General features: G+C 24.1%; 1 protein-coding gene across 1 annotated transcript in view; it reads left to right on the forward strand.

Moving 5' to 3' along the window:
• Positions 1 to 493, forward strand: part of LOC106747187 (carboxypeptidase D-like) — a 13,910-nt gene that overhangs the window by 3,831 nt on the left and 9,586 nt on the right. The gene's annotated exons all lie outside the window — the stretch shown is intronic.

The raw sequence follows: 493 nt of genomic DNA on the forward strand, positions 1-493 counted from the left end.
TATAGATTAATTATATTTTTAATCTCTCTCGTATTAAAATTTTAACATAGAAATATAAACTGTTATATTTCGTGATTTATATTTTTTCGACATATTACATATGTATTTATGAGCACAAACTAACAAATTATACACTGCAACGTATTTTTCTTCAACGGGAAATGAACAAAATGTTATATCCGTTAATTTTCAATGCACATTTTATCATTGATTTTATAGAATTGTTAATTGAGCAGATTGCATTGTTTACATAGCAAACAACTATGAACAAGTATCAATGTTGCCAATATATTAATTTATCACCGTACTAATATATATTTAAACAAAATTTTTAGCTGCTTTAGGTAATTATTTTTTGTAATAAGATCTCATTATTTTATCTTTATCTTTGCCATCTGACAGAATTAGCTAGAAAGATAGATTTTAAACGGAAATTTTTCCATGTTGTTTCAAAGTAAAACCTATATGGATGACAATATGAAATTTGTCTTCT

This window comes from Dinoponera quadriceps, unplaced genomic scaffold (assembly GCF_001313825.1).
Source record: "Dinoponera quadriceps isolate SergipeBrazil2010 unplaced genomic scaffold, ASM131382v1 scaffold221, whole genome shotgun sequence".
Lineage (NCBI taxonomy): Eukaryota > Metazoa > Arthropoda > Insecta > Hymenoptera > Formicidae > Dinoponera > Dinoponera quadriceps.